The 22,075-nt window shown below is 44.8% G+C and overlaps 1 protein-coding gene across 7 annotated transcripts in view; it reads right to left on the reverse strand.

Annotated features, from left to right (window-relative positions):
• The window catches only part of lrrc4ba (leucine rich repeat containing 4Ba), a 49,086-nt gene that overhangs the window by 25,482 nt on the left and 1,529 nt on the right, over positions 1-22,075 (reverse strand). For 2 of the 7 annotated variants that reach the window (XM_042085097.1, XM_042085098.1), the window contains exon 3: positions 171-379. The exons of 1 other annotated variant lie outside the window; for it this stretch is intronic. The gene's annotated coding sequence lies outside the window, so the exon portion shown is untranslated. 4 more of the 7 variants (XM_042085099.1, XM_042085096.1, XM_042085100.1 and 1 more) reach the window with 4 other exon arrangements.

Genomic DNA, 22,075 nt, shown 5'->3' on the forward strand with positions numbered 1-22,075 from the left:
TCCTTCTTGAGCTCCATCCATCCATTTGGTCTCTCCCTGGGCTTCATCCACCCCATACTCTCTTTTTCTCCCTCTCTCCCTTTATCCCTCTCTCTCTCTCTCCCACGCTGTGCAAAATGGAAGCACGCTCTCTGCGAGCCTGAGGTTGCCAAGGTAACAGGCTCACTCACCATCTTGCGTGTCCCCATGGCGTCGGCAGGGGCTGCGCGGTGTGTTCGGCTCCTGACTCGGTGGCTCGGGAAATGGGGCAGCTCCATCACTAGAGTCAGTGGACTGGGCTGGACTGGGGTACGGCCTGAGCTCTCTCTCTCTCTCTCTCTTTCTTTCTTCCTCCCTCGTCCTTTCTTTCTTTCCACACGGTGCTCACTGCTGTACAGAGCTGCATCCACCACATCAGCGTCAAGGACAACAGAGAGAGAGAGAGTGAGAGAGAGAGAGAGAGAGAGAGAGAGAGAGAGAGAAAGTGAGAGAGAGAGAAAGAAAGGGGTCAGAAAAGAAACAGGAAATTAGCAAGCAAATGAGTAAACCAAACTTGAACACGCACCCACACATGACATTAGGAGACAAACCGACATCATTAAACATAACTTCATGGATATGTAATCAACTATAATCATAGTCCACTACATCCCAACAGGGCGCATTGAGATCCCCCCCCCCCCCCCCCCCTCTCTCCCCAGTCATCACCCCGGCGCGTGGACAGGCAAGTGGACAGGCATAAATTCACATACAAAATGGCCGTTAGGGAAGGCAAATATGTACCGTGACTCTTTAAATATGAAGGGGTGGGCTTTTAAGTGAGACACGTGCACATGATGGCAGCCGGGGTAATCATCCTAACCATGCGGCAGAATCGCTGATTTATCGCGGTAATAACCCCTGATGTCATGGCGACTGTTTGCCCCCTCTACCCACCCTCAACCCCACAGCCCCCCAACCCCCACAACCCCATCAACACTGCTTCCCTCCCAAGGCCTTTTGGGTCACTGCCTAGGGACACCCCCACCCCTCCTTTCACGTCCCTTCATGGCACAGTGAATCTATTTGCCCTGACGCTGGAGTGCCCTCACCCTAGCATGCACACACACACACACGCACACACACACGCACACACGCACGCACACACGCACACACACACACACACACACACACACACACACACACACACACACACACACACACACACACACACACACACACACACACACGTACAGGGCCAAACACACAAATGAAAACACCTTTAGCACAACCAGAGTGCAAACAGTCATTGACCCCCATGCCCCAAGTCCCCATAAAATGGTTGTGTCCACAACATGTGTAATGGTTCCCCTAATGCATGGCTCAGTTTTTATTTCCATTTAAATGAGCTAAAATTAAAATTAAATTAAAAACATTTACCCATTTATTTCACAAATTCAATTAAGCTAGATAGCATATGCTGTTATTTTTATATCATTGTTTTCATCCATGACCAGTGGGATCGCATCAGAATTAGTGCGGAGAGTCATGTTTCAGTTTTCTGCTATTTAATTGTTTCATCATATCTACATTATGGCTCATATTTTTCAGGAATGTGGCTTATTGTACCATAAATCATCCCATGGGTGGTCATTTATGTTTTGGCAGATATCCTCTAGATACCTTGTGCTAAACTACTTCACATTTAATCAACTCTATGATCTAGAGACACACACTACAGCATCAGCAAAAACGTTACAGTAGGCCCTGTCTTTGGAAATATCGGTCAAGCCATGTCATCTTCATCATCCTGACTGTATCACGTGTGACACAAGACAAAGTCACACAGTAACATCACAACTTTATACATGCATTGGCTAGAGAATACAGTCCCTCTTAAAATCACACACACATACACATACACACACACATACACTCATTCACACACACATACACTCATTCACCCACGCACGCACACACACACACACACACACACACACACACACACACGCACACACACACACACACACACACACACACACACACACACACACACACACACGCACACGCACACAAACACAAACACAAACACAAACACACATACACGAGTCAGGGACAGAGAGTATGGAGACCCACATCCGGCCCTTCCGGAGTGTTTCCACATGGGTTGGAGATGAAGTGTGTACTGTATGTGTGTGTGCATCATGGGGAGGCACGTTTACTCTCAACTGAGCAGTGACCCAGATCAAACACACACACACACACACACACACACACACACACACACACACACACACACACACACACACCCCGCAGACACCAGGACTGGGTTCATCCATCCATCCATCTGGGGCGCAGTCACCCCGGGTCTCCGCTGGCCTGACTGTTTGCATCACCAGAAGTGCCTCGTCCAACACATGATCTAACTGTAACCCCCTTCACCCTACAACAGCATTAAGAGGCGGCAGCAGCAGCAACAGCAGTAGCAGCTAAGCTACATCCGTGGAGACGAATTAGGGAGAGAGAGAGCCTCCGTCACCCTGAGTCGGCTTTACTTACACATGATCGACCCGCAGCCTGACCGCTTCCCTCGTGCTCAGCCCCGGCTGTCCCTTCACACATGATCGAACCACATCTTGACTTTTATCGGCTGCACACGACACCGCCTTGTGCGTACGAAGGGGAGGCTATCCAACAGCACGCCGGACCCCAGCGGCTGGCTGGCTCGCCCGCCCTAATTTGGATCACTCGTCCACCTTACGGCTCAGCGCCGTGCCATTTACATCACCGCCTGACTCAAACCGTTTTTTAAACCAGCCACTCGAATAAACTTCCTCTCACCTCGTATTTTTAGAACCTTAAAACAGGCCGTGAGTCCAATGCCCTCGTTGTGTTTACGCCGGCACAGTCCAGTGACTCGCTCCGCATTGCTGCTTTTGTGGTCACGGTTGTGTGGTCAATGGCCTTTACTCACACTGGTTGGTTTCTGACTCTGTTTAGCACTATTGGAATGGACTGCTGCCCATTAGCCAAAACGGCATTCACCCTTGATCTATCTAACTGTAGGCTCATAACCCACTTCAGCTCCAATATGTATGGAGCCATTCGGCAACCGTTTCCATCACCCCAAGCAGACCATGCTCACATTTACTGTATGTGTGATTGAAATGTGCACTGACAGCTATCTCTTTTACTTAGAAAGACCACTGCCAAGTGTTTCCCCCTGAACACGCCATTACGTGTCACGGATAAAGCCAACACTGTCCTGTGTCCTGGGGACCCAACCATAGAGCGTGTCACGACCGATGATGTTCAAGTGGCATACAGTAGGTACACCACTATGGTGGGACGTCTTACATTGTTACGAGTCACACAAGCACACACAAGCACAGGCTACACAAGTCATTGTCTTATGTATAATACATTCCACTCATTCAAAAATCAGCACTCAACCAGGCTCAACGCATCGTGTCTCAAAACTACATTATTCCACACTTAAGAGACCAAAGTTCATTTTGTCTCACTACTGAGATTTCATAATTCCCAGATGAAGCTAGATGTGCTGTGATGTGGGTTTCCACTCTGCCATATTTCCCCTGACCTAAATGCTGACCCCAGCCACTCTCATTCCTAATTAGCTTATGCACACATGGTTTAGCTGGAGCCAGATGGCTGGTACATGGCTGTTTTCACTAACACAATGTAAACACATCGCACATGATATAAGCTCTCTAGCTATATCATAGACTACAAGCTAAACAACACACAATGGCTAAAACCTTAGTAGATTTTTAATCTGTGGTACAATCTACGCTGCTACATACATACATTACATATTAAGGAGGCAATGACCTTATGAAATATACATACATGTGTCAGAAGAATAACTAAAATACTTTCTGTTCTGTTTCTGTTCATGACCATCAAGACTTTCTGTTTGTGAAAATCTGCATGGGTTTATTGGAAATCCTGTCACCAGATGAAGCAATCATGATTTGTATAATAAGAGATTGTGAGTAATGCACAATATGGGCTAAGTGCTTCCCTGACCATCCTAACTTAGGACATTATCCATACTGTACTTAGGTGTACTTTGCCACTGAAGCTTAAAAATAAATGTGCTTTTCTCACACTTGACTGAGCCATTGCTCGACTCAACGCCTTGGATGCCAAATCCTTTACTGAAACACACAGTATGTGGCTCTGGTGTGCTTCCGTGCACACACACACGCACACAACTTACAGACAAGGAACACCACACCCCGGCTGAGTGTAACACAATGAACACATTCTCTCGGGGGAGATGTTTCCACGATTTCCAATTACATCCATTCCGCTGGATTATGGCATTAATTTTATATCACTAACCATTTACCATTGCTCAGGCTATTATTCAATAATTGATGCTCCCACAATCCGCCTGGCCACCCCAAAGGGGACGGAATCCAGGCCTGAGCTGGGTGAGGCTGAGGGGGAGTTGAGATGGCAGGAGTGCCCCCCTCCCCCACACTTATGTTCCACGTTACAGGGCCCCCCTGTGTGCCCCCCCCCCCCCACACTTATGTTCCATGTTACAGGGCTGGGATGGAAGTGTGTGTGTAGTGGGGTTGGGGCCAGTGTTCAGTTCTTAGCCCCGACACTGAGAACGGGTCAGTGCTCCTACGCCGGCTCCTCTGCCGTCCCCTCCCCGTTATTGAGCTTGAATCTCAGCCAGATCATGCAGACCACTTATCTCTGTCCCACGGCCATGCACGCACACACACACACACGCACACACACACACACACACACACACACACACACACACACACACACACACACACACACAAGGTGACACTGGCTGCCATGCATATGCAGCAGAGGAAGGCCGCGCGTGCGGTGCATTCTGTCTTTCTCTCATTCACTCACTCACCAAATACAAAAGCAGTGGAAAGGAGAGGTGGAGGGTGGGAGATGGAGGAGGATGGAGGAGAAGAGAGGAGAAGAGAGGAGAAAAGAAGAGAGGAGAAGAGAGGAGGTGGGTGTTGTAAGGCCATCTTTGCATTGCGACAGATGAACACAAACCAAGTGAGGCGCCAGGACAGATGTGAGAGTGCTGCATCAGCCAGGGCAGGGGAGTTGGGAGCTGTCGTCTCTGCCAGGCACAGCTGGACACACACACGGACACACACACACACACACACACACACACACACACAATGTCTTTTCCCCAGCAGGCATGCTTTCACTGCTCTAGGAGGACAAGGGTATGCGCTCAACCCAATTTCAAGCATATTGTTGGAACTGGTGTGGATGTGAGTACATGTGTGTGTGTGTGTGTGTGTGTGTGTGTGTGTGTGTGTGTGTGTGTGTGTGAGAGTGTGAGAGAGAGGGAGTTAGAGAGAGAACAAGATAAAGAGAGAGAGAGGTGGGTTGTATGATTAAAAACTAAAAGTGCAAGGCATCACTGTGGTGCATCACTGATATCTGCAATCATTAAGACTCCAGACAGGCCAGCATCAGTCTACCGCAACTCAATTCTACTGTAACTGACCTATAAATGTCCAACGTCAGGTAACACCATCTACATGTTCTCTCAAGCTGATATATATTTTTAGCTGGCCACCTGCTCATGCTCCAGAAGTCGAAATGCTTGAGGTGGCTTTTATATGTCTGAGCTTCGTGCTTGCCTGTCTCATTCGAGTGACTGTCAGTTGCTAGAAGCCTGTTTTGACTGGCATCGCACAAGCTAGCCTTGCAGGCACTTCAGTCAAGTGTTTCAGGTGGCAGTCTGAAGTGTGTGTGTGTGTGTGTGTGTGTGTGTGTGTGTGTTTGTGTGTGTGTGTACGTATATGTACGTGTGTGTGTGTGTGTGTGTGTGTATGTGTGTGTGTATGTGTGTGTGTGTGTGTGTGTGTGTGTGTGTGTGCTGTCAGATAGGCGCAATCATGTTACAGTACAGTGTGCATATGTATTCATCACCCTCATTAGGTTTGAGTGAGTGATGTTGCTGTGGGTAATAATTAAAGGACCGCTTAGCAAAATGAATTAATTCATTGATTTTTTTAGCATTGACTTCTTTTAAACATTGACAAGGATGGGAGTCAGGAAGATTCTTTGGGACTGATAGTATACCTTTATATTTGGCTCCCGCATATCAGTAATATTTTTGCAATGTCAATAGCCCATCCTTAATAAACAAAAAAAATTCAATGTCATGGAGTCTAAATAACAAGGTCAGTATGTTCTCAAAACAAACCTGAAATTAATAATGCTGCAAGCTGAGATATGCTGCTGTTCCAGCATCAACCACTAATGATTTACTCTTCCACAAACAGACATAACTCTTCCACAAACAGACATAACTCTTCCACAAACAGACATAACTCTTCTAAAAACAGACATAACTCAATACACAATGTACCGATATGTATAATAATATGCAATATAAATATGTAGTTATTACATAGTAACTACATTACTACAGTTTAAGGAACTTTAGTTATTTCACTAAATATTTGGTATTTGTCTATCCTTATTAGCATTAGTGTGTCAATAGGAAAATCTCTTTCGGAAAATAGTGAAGTATTTATTGCGCATTACAGAAATAAAGTAAAGTAAGAAACCAAGAAATGCCATAACCTCAGAACTGGTTGAAACCAGTCTTACTTGGGATGACATAAAGAGACAGGAATAATCAATACAGTCTAAATCCACCGAGGAATGGCGGCAAGTTCTTTGCAATGCTTGAAACAGACTGCATGTGAAGTATAAGGCCTACACAGGCCTCGACAAATACATGTTGTTCTGGAGACAACACTAAGTCGCACCAAATATTTACTAATTAGATTTTTTTATACTGTTATTTGGCTTTTGTCTAAAACATTTACACAGTAGCCTACTGTAGGTTATTGTAAACAGCTATCACTACACATTAAAGCAACACCAAAGAACTTTCCCTCTGTCACACGTACGCTATTTGTTTATCCAGCACCGGCTTTGCAAATAACAATGTCCACAGACAAGGTAGAATATGTTGCATGATTTATGAAAGTACGATGTATTGCGAGTGCGACATCAAACGCAAGTCAAATTTGTAGTTTCTTATGTCTCATTCTATTGAACTACAGATCCGCTACTCAATCTGGCAAACTTACATAGTGCGGTTATAGCCGATAGAGGGCTGCGACGCGAATGCCGAAGTGCCGTTCACCCTGTTACAAGTTGATGAACCACTGAAACGATTTTGGAAACATTATTTTAAGGTACAAAAAACTCTTTGGTGTTGCTTTAAACACATGTATTGTGAGCTTGTCCATTATTCAACTCTGCATTATCTAACTCCATTATTCAATTCTCACATTGACTTTTTCATGACAGATGCTTAATTTCTTTACTCTTTTTGCCACAGAAAAGGTGTGTAAGTGTTTGGACATTTGTTCTGAATCAACTGCAGAAGTTTATAATAATCTCACTGTAAATTGAGCATGCCATTGTACAGTACCTGTGTTTCTGAAACACTTGCTCACTTACTCATACTCGGATAATGACCTTAAAAGTTTGATTTTGATTTTCTCCCCAAATATATACAGTATATTATAAATAAATATACTGTAGCTTAAGCCATCAATTATGGAAAGATTCCAGATTATGGGATCTTCAACTTCAAATAAATAAACATCCAAAAAATATTTTGTTTCATGCTGGCAAAGTGTACTGGTAAATCACAGTTTAAGAAAAATGCCCAACAATTGTCATCAAAGCCAATACATTGAAGCCAATTGCCTATAGACAGAGACTTTCATCAGAAATCATTTACAGTAATGCAACTCATGTACTATTATCTTTTATAGTATGGTTACTATAGCTCTATTTCGCATTTGTATAAACATGTACAAAATCTTAACTGACAATCAATTATAATGAATCTGTTACGACACACTTGTAACATTGTAAAACAACCTGATAGCAGCTTTACTGTTAGGAACATAATCCCAGCCCACAGTTGCATAAAGTATGCCCAATTGGCTGTAAGCAACACTACTAGGACACAGATGTCTCTTCAAGGCCTTGCCTTCCCTTCCCTCTCTCTCTCTGTCTCTATCTCTGTGTCACCTGTTTGGGTGTCTGGGTGACTATCTAAAAATTTAAATCTGCATTCTCTTGATGAACCCGACTGGGCATCCCCTGACCAGGTATGGAAACCCTTCAGGAGCTAACTCAGTGAAATGGGTGCAGTGGGGAAGATGCCCAAGGGCCTCAGCTCATCCATTAACCTCAACATGACAAATAGGGGATGCTGTGAAATCCTGCCTGAGGCTATCATACAGGAACATGTGATGCCTCCCTTGTCACCCCCTGACCCAGTAAAGCTAAAAGTTCACACCACTTTTTTTCCCTACTGAACATTAAAGAGAATGATGGGGCATGGCATCAAAGCCTGACTGGAGGTAAAGGAGGGCTTGTGTATTTTTTGCAGAAACCTGCTTGCAGTTCTTTAAATAAAAACGGTGGTAAACTCTTTTGCCCGCCTGAATGCATCAATACAAATATCAAAAATGACAGGCAGTGTATGATGGGTTTTTTTTAAGTAACAGTGTACAACTTTACCCATGTTCATTGCTCACCCCTATACATATTGATGTTAAAGCCACATGACATGACCATGAATTCATTTCCTACTCTTTTTTAACAATATGTCAGAGCACCGTGACTGGAGTAAGACCTCTTTCCATGTTCAAAATCCCTCAACACTTCACAAAAATGTTTTATCCATTCCCAAGCAGTAAAAGAACGCAAGAGACAGACAGAAAGTGACAAAGACAGAGCACGGATGTGCTACAGCAGGCCATTAAGAGCAGCAATGTTCATAAAACTCACCATCGCCTTAAATTTTTACTCCAGTGTTTTTAACTAAACCCACAAGCCAGCATCCCCCTAGTTGATGAATTGCACTCTTCAGGCCATTGCTGAGGCATTACAGAGTTATTAAGAGGCGTTAAATCTAACATGGTGCTTGATTTTTATGAATACACCTCCCAGCCTCCGCTTTGGACGAGGTAAAAAAGCTGTGGAGATAACATCTCTAAATGCTCTTATCGGCCTCTGTAGGTGGTGGTGGGAGGACCATGGCTCTCGGTAGAGATGCCTAGTGCAGAATAGTGAGGAGTGGTTTGAAGATCTTAATTGCTTTCTCTCCACACAGTCTTGCATATCTCCAGGAGGAGGGGGGTAGTGAGAGATAGAGGTCCCCTTCCTGGAAGTGCACCCAAGAACTCACAGGGGTCTGCAGTGGCAGTGAGGGGAGTTATGTTGAAATGAATTAATACATGTACGGGGGGGGGGCTGTCCAGGGAACTGAGGCTCCCAGGCTCCACTTCCCTGTCAGAGGAGTGGGTGCACACAGACGCACACAGACGCACACACACACACACACAAAAACTGATCCTGAACTTGTTCTATGGCACAGGCATGGGAGGATGGCAGACACATGCAAGCTGAAAAGATGATAAGACCTACATACCGAGCCCCTCATACAAACCTCACAAGCCAGTCCTTCTATTTCGGCCAGCAGGCTCCTGCTGAAATCATCCCTGAGCCACCACTTGACCCTGAGAGAAATAGCTCTTGCTCTGTTTCAGCATCATCCCTCCAAGTTCCTGTCTCATCGTGACACTGCTGTGTGCTGAAAAGCAAAACTGGCCAAGGCCCGGCGCTCACAGGCACGCTCTCAGTTAGCAGTGCCCAGTTCAAGTAGGCACAGTTCAAGATTGCTGCCTCGGGTTTGAAAACTGCCCCAGTGGCCCACTTGCTCCTTCCAAAAGCGATCATAACAAGCTGACATCCCTCGTGCCACGAGAACCTTTTCTATCGTAACTTTCGCAGCGTCTTCGTGCTAATTCTATCTGGGCTGAAACACTGCAGCTCACATTAGCATATAAATCCTTTCAGCGGCATTGTGTCAGAGATAGCCCGCACTAGATCTTCATTCACAGGACTTCATCTATCGGCTTCTTGTTCAGGAGCTGTGTTACTCACCCTTGGAGCTCCGCAAGACTTAACCCGCATGATTCAGTAATTCGTGTAGGCCAAGTGGTGCTTATGCATCATGGCCAAAATAGTAGACAGCAAATAGTATATATCTCTCGAAAAGACAGTAAAGAATAAGGTGATAAAATAAAATAATGCCAACAATTCCAGACTACAGGAAAATTTCACCCTAATCCGTCATTACAAGCATCACCCAACATGCATTAAAACATCAAAAAACTACAGCATGAATAATGAAAAACACTTCAGCCTATAATTTATTTTGAATATTGAAGTCTTTATGATCCTTGAAGACCGAGAGAGAAATTATTTCACGTGGAATCATCAGTTATCAACATGAGACAGTTCAATCACTTTCGCATTCGGTTTGCATTTAAGCAATCACATTTATTTTTTCTTCTTTTTATGTTTTGTCTAAAACCCTATATAAACTCCCTATATGTTTGCATTGGAATAACTCACATATTTAAATACATTACCAATATTCTAAGACAAATAGTGCGAACATTTCACAAGACCCATTCTATTTGGCTTTCAGTTGTTTCATTTCGTTTCTGCGACATTATCATAGCTATACAAATTCATTAGTTTACGCGGATGCGCGCCATCGCGCGCACGCCACCACTCGCGCGCGCGCGCACAGAGCCAAAAGCACGCACAAACACACTCACCCTCATACACACCAGCTGCCGCATTAATTCTGCTCTATCAACTGACACAATACCCAAGATAAAGAATGACACACAAGACAGTTCCAAATAGTAAAATAAACATCAAAGCCGTTTAGGTGAATTATGTGGTACCAGTCTACCCATCATAGTCCACATACGAATTACCATGCAACCCTTTTTCCAAAAGATGCCATAACATGTTATTTTCCTACCTTTTACCCCCAGAAATATATCCCAAAACGGCAGCGGCGTGGAGTCGATGTGTTCTCTCCCCTGTCTCTCTCCTTCTCCCTTGCTCTTCCTCGCCAACCCGCCCTCTCTCTTTCTCTCTCTCTCTCCTGCTCTCTCTTCCTCAAATTGATTCACCTCCTCGCAACGCTGAGAGCAAGCACAGTTCTATCTGGCGAGTGCCCACCACGAGAAAACGCTGGCAGATCGTGTGTAGAGGCAGGTCAGTTGGGAGAATATGCTGACAAGCAGAGGGAATGCACATCCCAAGAAGAGCATCGTTCAAACATATGGAAAATTAAATTAGGATAACAATCTCTGGAATACAGAGTCTCCTCCGGTAGAGATCGCTCCAACGTGCGTACACAGAGAGTGCGAGAGAGAGAGATGTTTAAATTGCTATCGAGATGTGAATATTGTTATGCATACTTTAGCCGAGCTGAAAAACCACAGACATCAAGCCTTTTAAACTTAACAAATGTTAGCTGCGTAGCCTACTGCATACCTTTTTCTCTAGAATTGTGATGTTGACAAAAGGCTATGGCCATATTGACAGGTGGCAGGGGAGGGGCGTTACAATAAATTGAATCTACGCTTTATCAGTTTCGAACTTCTCTGAGTTACAGTACAAGCACTTTGTAATTTTAGGTATGAAAATGAAGTGTCGGAGGCAACTGTGGAAACTAGGTTACACACAAATTTAGGACAGTGGTGTGAAAGCGCATTAATTGATGAGTCTCGGGTTTCATTTACAGAGAGAGTGTCCGACATTTCATGGTCGATGGCGTATGGAGTCATACCCGGTGAGGTGTGGCATGGGTGAGTTGTTCCAGTAGGTACGTCCTGCGCGTCACATGGACACACATCCGCGACACATGTCACTCCGTATACAGTGCCTCAAGGGGAGGGAGGCGGTGCTCTAAACACGATTTAATTTGCGTGATAGACAGTATTGACCATTAACCTCTCTCTCTCTCTCTTTCACACACACACACACACACACATATTGTGTGTGCCTGAGTGAGAGAGACAGAGAAGGCAATAGACCGTGCAGGCTGGAAGATAGGCTCTGTTTGTTTCCCTTGGCAACGCTCAAGCAGGCCGTAGCAGAAGCCACCCGGAGCATGCTTACTTCTCACAGCGGACTCTCAAACGCTCTTGACAATTAGGTCTCCACCCAGTTCACTCCGATTTTCTCAGAGACATTGCGATGGTTTCATACTGAGATAGAGAGGCTTGGAGCGTGGTAGGCTGGTACTGTGATTGGCGGATTGGGGGTCAGTAACTGTACAAGTAGGCTGTGTGTGTGTGTGTGTGGGAGGGAGGGAGACAGACGGCTGGAGAAGATTGTCAAAGAGTCTTACTGGTGGTGAAAGATAACGCTCTATACTCTGACCAAGGGAATCGGTGGTGTGTGTACAGACACATCCACACACAAGCACACACACACCACATGCTTCATGTTTCTCACATACAAAAACAATCCGTCAGTAGAGAGTATATACCACAATGTCTTTTGTATGCTGGCCTACCAATCGTCCTCTGTAGTAGGGTTAACATGAGTAAAAACATGTAGGCTACTGTCAGTATCTCTCTTTATCTCTCTCTCTCTCCATCTTTACTCTCAGTGGATGGAGGGAGTGCGCAGGCTACTCCATATGATAGGGAGAGTTCACATTTGACTCTGACTTGCTACCTCACAGGGCCCTGGGCTTGGTCCATGTACCCACTCTAAGCCCCAGTCATGTTTGTGAGCACCCATCCACTACCAGTCCTCCTCCTCCTCCTCTTCCTCATTTTCCCGCTCCTCCTCTTCCCTCCTCTCTCTTCCTGTGTCCCTCTGCACCATACAACAGAGTACTCACTCAACCGACATTGCAACTATACAATTAAGTCCCTCTCGTTCTTTCTCTTTCTTCCTCTTCTTCTTCTCTTCCCCTCCTTCTCCACCTCCCCACCCCTCACCCCTCACTCCCCCACCCCTTGCTATGCAGTAGTGGGGGAGCATTGTTCACAGCCTATCGCGCTCCCCGGGAATTCTATACCAGTGGGTGCACTCTCTCTTTGCTTTTGCATCCTCGCTCACAAGCTCCCCTCCTCTTTACTTCCCTCCATCTCTCCCTCCCGCTCCCTCCCTCCCGCTCCCTCTCTCTACCCCCCCCCCCTCTCTCTCTCTATTAAATTTCCAGTCACACAACAGTGCAGTGGATATCCCTCCCTCCCTCCTTCCTTCTCTCCCTCCATCTCTCCCGCTCAAACACATACTCACCCCTTACACACACACAGCACACAACATCCTCTCCCCCTCTGTCTCTATCATTCTCCTCTCTCTCTCTCTCCCTCCCTCATCTCTCTGTCCCTCTCTTTTTCTCACCAATACTCCCTGAATGTTGAAGTCGTCCTGGAGCATTTCCTCATCCTCATTTCCCTATCTCTCCCACGTCTTTTCTCCTTCAACATCCCCCTTTCCCCTCCCTCCCGTTCATTCTTCAACTCCTCCATCTCCTGTGATGGGGACAAAACCCCTTCACCTACAATCTCTCCATCTAATTTACCCCCTCTGAACACACACACACACACACGCCCACATACATACACACACACACACACACACACACACAGTCACACACACCATCCTCTATGACCCCCATTCAAAAGATCCTTGTATGCCTCTCCACAGCCTCCGGCTACACCCCCCCGACTCCCCCCAGCCTCTGCAGCCCCAGTGTCCCAGTGCTGCAGTGGCTGCCTCGGCCGCCCCTCTCTCTCCCTCTCTCTCTCCCCGGTGGCTCGCCGGACGTCAGGATGCAGCCTGGGAGAGACTGATTGAGTGGCCACTGCGGGCCGTTAAATGAATAGTGATGCGAGCCACTGGGGGAGGATTAGTGCCGTTGGTATGATCGAGATATAGAGCATGTGTGCTCTCTCTCTCTCTCTCTTTCTTGCTCTCTCCCTTTCTCTTAAGCTCTCTCTCTCTCGCTCCTTGCCTGTGTTGTGCTACAGGTCGCAGATGTGTTGGGCATTATTACACCCCCCCCCCCTCAGTAACACACACACACACACACACACACACACACACACACACAGTCAGAGGGTGCCCTCCTCAGCTGTGCTGGGGTTATCAGTTTTGGCAGCTGCGCTGCCTGTCAGGGTTAGTATGCTGCCCGAGCCGCTTGTGGCCACAGAGAGCAGGTGCTCACTCCCCTCCTGGCCGCGAGACAGTCCAGTCCAGTCCAGTCCGATCCCATCCGCTCTCGTCCACTCCGGTCCAGTGCAGCAGCAACAGTAGCAACATCAGTGAGGCAGCAGAGCCGTGCCGCGCTGTCCTCTGGGCGGTTGCAGTGGTTCCTGGTCTCTGCTGCGGTGTCCTGCACAGTCCTGCACAGTGCAAAAAAAACCCTGCAAGGGACCAGGGCCTTGTTTACAACACATGCATGCCATGCCATTGCTCTTTTCCCCCGCGCAAGCCTGCCATTCTCATATGCTTTGGCTCATGATCTGTTTTGATCTATGGTGGCACTCTGGGGATGTTTTCTTTTTCTTTTTTCACAATTCACGATGCAGTGTTTGGGAGTTTTGCTGAGCTCGATCAGCTAATGCTGGGAGTCTTTTAATGCGTACAACAGGAGAAAAAAAAATATTGCTTGTAGAAATTGAGCCCATGGGAAATGCTTTAAAAGAACTCGCTTGCTCATGAGATAGTGTGCAACATCAACTCTGCTGGAAACACTCTTTTGTCGCTCTCCAGATGTACAACTGGCTGACAAAAGCCGCCACTGATAACAGCCCGTACAGAAGTATATTTAGGACAGTGGGAGAGAGTGAGAGGAGGCTTGTGATAACACCAGACACAAAAAGTTAATCATACAGCTTGGGCCGTATCAACTGACAGAGGCATTCGACCAAAACTCTAAAACTTGATATGGAGACCTAACCTGTGAAGATGTCACTTTTCAGTGTTCCCCCTCACACAGAATAGAGGAGACTTTCAAGGCAAGGCAAGTTTATTTACACAGTGCATATCATGCACATGAGCAATTCAATGTGCTTTACATAAACAAAAGCAAATAACAGTACTGTATATAAAAGCCTATAAGGGCAATAGCTTACACAGTTTAAAAAATAAAATACATAAATATAATTATTAAAAGATATATAAAATCACGGGATGCATCTGATGAGGTAAGAACAGTTTGGTCTGACGTCTACATTTGAAACTGGCTATAGTTTGAGCATTTTTGATATAAGCTGAAAGCTGCTTCAACATGTTTAGTAGACAGCGGAAATCAATGGCCCCCTCTCAGTACTTATGCCAAAAGTTATTGTTAAGACTTACTGAGAGTGGACATGTTTTGGGTAACTTAGAGCTATAATTCAGTTACCATCTTTTTTCTTGGAGGCTTCTGAGAAAACAATTAAAAACAGGCGACCATTTGTAGCATTATTACCACCAGGGCATGCTGGTCAAACCTCCAAGGAAACACTTAGGAAAAACAAGGTGGCTGGCAAATCCATAGTTACTCATAGAGGGTTCCTTCTTTTGTTTATATTTCCATCAATTATTATTAATTTAGCCGAAGCTTTTACCAGCAACATTCTAACATCTAATGAATGAATGAATGTGTGTGTGTGTGTGTGTGGGAGGCGGGGGGGGGGGGGGGGGGGGGGGGGGTGCACAAGAGAGAGAGAGTGTGTGCTATTTCATAATAAAACCTGTTGTTATAGCGTTTTTTTTTTTTCAGTTGAATTACAGGTTATAGGAGATAACTTTATATAGTATACGATATAATATTGCTGTTGGTTTCACCTGAAAACTTCTGTCATTCAAATTTGAAAAACTAGACTGGTGAAAGTAATTTGTTCAGTGTACCAGATGTTAAAATCGTAGAAGCTTGTTGCCTTTTAACCAGCTCTTACCCTAACTCAACCCCCAACCACTTACTAAATCTTTTACTGTCTTCATTGAAAGGGGGGAGGGAGGGGGGTCTGAATCACTGTAATTGTGTTACATTTGCAATAAAAATGCAAAATGCAGCATTACTGGGTCATCAGAGCACAAATTACTCATATTAAGTCATATTGGGTGCTGCTCTGAAATCTGCTGATTTGAAGACATTTAGTTCCATGACCACACCAACATGCCAATAGTCTCAACATATCTGCTGTTTCTATATGTACACTGTTTTATTAATGCCACCTACACATGTATAATTTCATCCTACCTGAATACCAGGGGCGCCTTAATACCACCTGAGGCCCCTGGGCTATATGTTTCTAAGCCCCCCCCCCCCCCCAAATCGCAAATATTAATTATGATTAAATGATACCCGGGCCGCGATCTGACCCGCCTATTTAGCCTATACATAATGTGCGCTTTTGGTTAATACCCTAACATGCAGTGTAGCCTGTCATTATTGAGCCTAAGTAAAACCTTTACATAAACAGGAACAGAAAGCCCTCCTTAATCACGTCAGCCTACCCATGACATCGCTTATCAAAAAGGCCCACTGCACGAAAACAAGAGTTGAACTTTTACAACTGGCTGGCTAAGTTAAGAGATGGGTAAGGCTATACATATGGACGTTTCAAGCTTTTCAAAAGTGCATGTGTTTGTCGTGTCGGGGGTTTCCCCAGGAGGTTTTTTGAAATTCTGTCCACTTAACACCATTTTAACGCAGCTTGGGAGGGACAGAAATACTTTTAGCCTACAGAACAAGCAGCTGGCTCATGTGACGTGAACATATTGGCTACCTTATGCATTATCACTACACTACCCTACATTGAGACATATCTCACGTTAACAAGAGACAGAGGCATTCGACCAAAACTCTAAAACTTGATATGGAGACCTAACCTGTGAAGATGTCACTTTTCAGTGTTCCCCCTCACACAGAATAGAGGAGACTTTCAAGGCAAGGCAAGTTTATTTACACAGTGCATATCATGCACATGAGCAATTCAATGTGCTTTACATAAACAAAAGCAAATAACAGTACTGTATATAAAAGCCTATAAGGGCAATAGCTTACACAGTTTAAAAAATAAAATACATAAATATAATTATTAAAAGATATATAAAATCACGGGATGCATCTGATGAGGTAAGAACAGTTTGGTCTGACGTCTACATTTGAAACTGGCTATAGTTTGAGCATTTTTGATATAAGCTGAAAGCTGCTTCAACATGTTTAGTAGACAGCGGAAATCAATGGCCCCCTCTCAGTACTTATGCCAAAAGTTATTGTTAAGACTTACTGAGAGTGGACATGTTTTGGGTAACTTAGAGCTATAATTCAGTTACCATCTTTTTTCTTGGAGGCTTCTGAGAAAACAATTAAAAACAGGCGACCATTTGTAGCATTATTACCACCAGGGCATGCTGGTCAAACCTCCAAGGAAACACTTAGGAAAAACAAGGTGGCTGGCAAATCCATAGTTACTCATAGAGGGTTCCTTCTTTTGTTTATATTTCCATCAATTATTATTAATTTAGCCGAAGCTTTTACCAGCAACATTCTAACATCTAATGAATGAATGAATGTGTGTGTGTGTGTGTGTGGGAGGCGGGGGGGGGGGGGGGGGGGGGTGCACAAGAGAGAGAGAGTGTGTGCTATTTCATAATAAAACCTGTTGTTATAGCGTTTTTTTTTTTTCAGTTGAATTACAGGTTATAGGAGATAACTTTATATAGTATACGATATAATATTGCTGTTGGTTTCACCTGAAAACTTCTGTCATTCAAATTTGAAAAACTAGACTGGTGAAAGTAATTTGTTCAGTGTACCAGATGTTAAAATCGTAGAAGCTTGTTGCCTTTTAACCAGCTCTTACCCTAACTCAACCCCCAACCACTTACTAAATCTTTTACTGTCTTCATTGAAAGGGGGGAGGGAGGGGGGTCTGAATCACTGTAATTGTGTTACATTTGCAATAAAAATGCAAAATGCAGCATTACTGGGTCATCAGAGCACAAATTACTCATATTAAGTCATATTGGGTGCTGCTCTGAAATCTGCTGATTTGAAGACATTTAGTTCCATGACCACACCAACATGCCAATAGTCTCAACATATCTGCTGTTTCTATATGTACACTGTTTTATTAATGCCACCTACACATGTATAATTTCATCCTACCTGAATACCAGGGGCGCCTTAATACCACCTGAGGCCCCTGGGCTATATGTTTCTAAGCCCCCCCCCCCCCCAAATCGCAAATATTAATTATGATTAAATGATACCCGGGCCGCGATCTGACCCGCCTATTTAGCCTATACATAATGTGCGCTTTTGGTTAATACCCTAACATGCAGTGTAGCCTGTCATTATTGAGCCTAAGTAAAACCTTTACATAAACAGGAACAGAAAGCCCTCCTTAATCACGTCAGCCTACCCATGACATCGCTTATCAAAAAGGCCCACTGCACGAAAACAAGAGTTGAACTTTTACAACTGGCTGGCTAAGTTAAGAGATGGGTAAGGCTATACATATGGACGTTTCAAGCTTTTCAAAAGTGCATGTGTTTGTCGTGTCGGGGGTTTCCCCAGGAGGTTTTTTGAAATTCTGTCCACTTAACACCATTTTAACGCAGCTTGGGAGGGACAGAAATACTTTTAGCCTACAGAACAAGCAGCTGGCTCATGTGACGTGAACATATTGGCTACCTTATGCATTATCACTACACTACCCTACATTGAGACATATCTCACGTTAACAATGGAGAAAACATAACATAGGCTATTATTTGTGCGAATGGGTTAGCACAAACTTAGCTTTTGGTGAACGGAGATGCAGATCACTAATTCATTTCTTTGCGCAACAGCCCATGTTCTGCGTTCACTCCAGTGAGACCAGTGAAATACATGTTTTTAAAGCCCTTTCATTGCCAGGCTATTTTCTACGATATTTACCTGCTATGCCTTCTGTTTTCATGGACAGTTACAGGATCCACGTCATTCGTTTATCGTTGCTTCAATCCTACCCATGTTATCTCCAGAGTTTGTAAGTTTGTCAGTCAGTTTCAGCCTCTCCTCTAGCTCCTCTACTACACCCGTTGGGATTTGATAAGTTTTGTTACATTTTGTTACACTTTAGAAGAGAAGACAAAGGGGGCCTCTGCATCGATGTCATTGTAGAACAGTGTGATGTGCTCAATTATGTATGCTAGCTTCTAGCTCCAGAGTAGCCTAGGCTAATGGCTGACGCCGCGAATACGGACAAGGTAACAAACAACCTCATCGCCTCTACACCTTTTCTGTGAAGGCCTTTACTCACTAGACTTCTTCTGGTTTTTCTTATTCTTTCACCATTATTTGGGTTAACATCACTGGAGTAGGTTAAGACGACCCCCCACCCCACCCCACCCCACTCCACTCAGGTCAGCTGATGGTGTTCTGTAAACAGATTACCTCTCCCCTGATTCTTCACCCCTCTCCCTCCCTCTCTCTGCTGCCACTTCTGCACCTGCCCAGCTCCGTTCACCACTGCACTAAACCCGCGGCTGGGTCCCAAGACCCTGCCGAGAGCTCTGCTGATCAGCTGACAGGGAAACAGCGCCAGTTTCAGCACCTGCCGACACCTGCCTGCTCTGGCTTGCCATCCAAAACCAATCCCTGGCTGGAGGCCTGAACCTCTCCTCAATCCTCACTCCACGAGAGTGGTAGCCACAGCACTCGGGTCTGACAGGTCAGGTCTGGATAAACTTCCTGATGGGATGAGAACTGGTTGAGGTGAAGGGTGGGGAGAGAGATTCTGTACAGTTTTGCATAATGCCAGTCAACACCCAGCCATACATTGGCACCTTACTTAAAAACAAGTCTTCCACCATTTTTCTGTAGTGCATTTAATATACCTCTGAGCCTGACGTAGCCATACTCAATTCTAGTCTAGAATATGAGTCTGATACTGCTCCATTGGGATGTGATTATGGTGCGTGTTTCAACCGATACAGGGTTTCTTCTTCTCCACAAATGTCTTAACATTTGTTTTCTGGTTATTGCGCTGTCAATATCTTTTACAACAGATGTGATAACAAAATCCAAACCTTTTAGCAACAGCATTTTGTTAGAAAGAACCGAGAAGAATTAAACACTTTTTAAATTAAATGTCACTTACAAAGACATTGTACCATACTTGTTTGAATTTGATCCCTATCATGCAATGAAGCCATACATATAGACCCAACATAACTCCATTAGTGTTCCTTAAAAAGATCACAGGAAAATTTCTCACAGGATACACACACTCATCTCTGAGACATAATATTTTACTGTGATTCTAGCAAGCCATCTTAAAATTATCACCATCACAAGAGGAAACATGGTGGTTTTCTGTTGACCCACTTATCATCAAACCCAGAGACCAGCAACCGCAGGTCTGCCACACTTAGATTAAAGACACCTAGAGAGCCATCAATACTCTCCTCAAGATGAAGGGAGTCGGCAGCACTCTGTAACTTGTAATGGTCATGTTTGATGCACAGCTCCTAATTATTACCCCCCCCCATCAGCATCACAATCACTGGCTAGCCAACAGGACATTATATAGATGAGATGGAGCCAAATGCGTTTCTATAAGGCCCTGACGGCAGCAGGCGATTCATTACATTACACAAGGTAATGTGTCCATGTTAAAGAGCAATGAAGCAGAGGAGGCAGAGCTTTCTGACCTGTAAAAAGGTACACAGTGTGCGTGTGAGAGAGAGATAGAGATAGAAAGAGAGAGAAAGAGAGAGAGAGAGAGAGGAAAAAGAGCAGGCGGCTTACAGTTGTCCAACTGCTGTCGAGGTGAGGGTGGATCCGAGGGGGGGGTGTGTGTGTGTGTGAGAGAGAGAGAGTATGTGTGTGTGACTGTATGTGTAAAGCTGAGATGGGGGGGCTTAGATTCAGATCCCGGTGTCATGGTATCTTAGCAACCGTCTCTGTCTCCCTGGCGACAGGGAATAACATCCCTTCCTGTCTGTGTGTGTAAGAATGTGAGTCTGCTCATTGAGTCAGGTGTGGGTGGTTGTATAGCTGTTTTCTAAGGACTAATGAGGAAGCATGTCAAACATATGTGGTTGGAATGTTTTGGCCTCCATTTTGGTAGTTTGGGCTAGCATTGCAGCAAACTACAGTAGGTAATCTCACACAGGGAAAATGCTTATCTGTTTGTTTGCCATGGGTTTAGCTGAGATGTATGTGCATTTGGCATAAATCAGTGCTTCAGTGCAATAAACACGTTTGTATGCAAAGTGCGGCCTTTTCTTCTTTGGTATTACTTATACGTTTGGCCAAGCACTCTCAAAAATAAATAAGAAACTGAGTGAAGCCTGCTCCTACAACACAATAAATCAGTGCTTCCCACAATCCATGTGGGAAAGGGGTGGTTGGTTGAGTACTTGCCTTGCCATGTTGAAGAGCAGGATTATTATGATGCACAAGAGTGTGTTCAATTCGCTTTTACGACTCCGGACGCATATGTGAGCAGTGTGGCGTGTGTGCGCATGCGGTCCGCTCCCTGCTTCTTATTATGCCAGAGAAAGAGTGGCCAAGTGATGCCATCTGGTAGGACTACTTGGCACCGGGGGGCACTGTATGGTTCCACGACATATTGGAGTAGTTAAAATTAACACTCTGACACCATTTGGCAGAAACAGACATTAAAACAACCCATTGCTCCTTCTATTTCAGTCGCCTGTCGCTGACGGCCGGGTCGTGGAGACAACACCTCAGTGGCCTGACTGTACGTCAGTAAAGAGATCTGTTCAGTTATGCAATCACGCTCCCTCCCTCTCTCTCTCTCTCTCTCTCTCTCTCTCTCTCTCTCTCTTTCTCTCACTCACACACTCTCTTTCTCATTCTTGTTCTCTCTCTCTCTCACACACATACAGTACACACAATCCCATATTTCTCTCTCTTCCATTCTCTCCGTGCCTATTTTTCCTCTCTTTCTCACTCAATATGTGTGAAAACAAAGACCTAATCAAAAGTGTTTATAAAAGTGTGAACAACGTCTGCAAAGGGAGAAGGAAACTCTGTGCTCACTCTGAAAACTGATCGCCCTGAAGTTAGAAGTATGATGGCCTGGAAAAACATCTTGATGGTTTAGCTTTATTATACCTACAGGTTACACCTTTTATGGGTGGTCTTATGTGGAACATTATACATTGCGCACTGATAAAAGCAGATGATGTAATTCTGAAGATGACG

The sequence above is a fragment of the Alosa sapidissima genome, chromosome 3, assembly GCF_018492685.1.
Source record: "Alosa sapidissima isolate fAloSap1 chromosome 3, fAloSap1.pri, whole genome shotgun sequence".
NCBI classification, from domain to species: domain Eukaryota; kingdom Metazoa; phylum Chordata; class Actinopteri; order Clupeiformes; family Clupeidae; genus Alosa; species Alosa sapidissima.